General features: G+C 44.0%; 1 protein-coding gene across 21 annotated transcripts in view; it reads right to left on the reverse strand.

The window, feature by feature from the left end:
• Positions 1–275, reverse strand: part of LOC107669402 (CLIP-associating protein 2) — a 65,305-nt gene that overhangs the window by 47,618 nt on the left and 17,412 nt on the right. The gene's annotated exons all lie outside the window — the stretch shown is intronic.

Below are 275 nucleotides of genomic sequence, written 5' to 3' on the forward strand. Positions count from 1 at the left end.
TGGTTTGAAACGACGTGAGGGTGAGTAATTAATGACAGAATTTTAATTTTTGGGTGAACTATCCCTTTAAGGCAGTTGGGACCACAGTCACCAAGAAAAACATTGGTAACACACTACGCAGCAATGGACTGAAATCCTGCAGCGTCCGCAAGGTCCCCCTGCTCATGAAGAAGGCACATGTACAGGCCCGTTTAAAGTTTGCCAAAGAACATCTAAATGAGTCAGAGAAGGCTTGGGAGAAAGTACTGTGGTCAAATGAGACCAAAATTGAGCTA

This window comes from Sinocyclocheilus anshuiensis, unplaced genomic scaffold (genome assembly GCF_001515605.1).
Source record: "Sinocyclocheilus anshuiensis isolate Anshui unplaced genomic scaffold, SAMN03320099.WGS_v1.1 scaffold253, whole genome shotgun sequence".
NCBI classification, from domain to species: Eukaryota; Metazoa; Chordata; class Actinopteri; order Cypriniformes; family Cyprinidae; genus Sinocyclocheilus; species Sinocyclocheilus anshuiensis.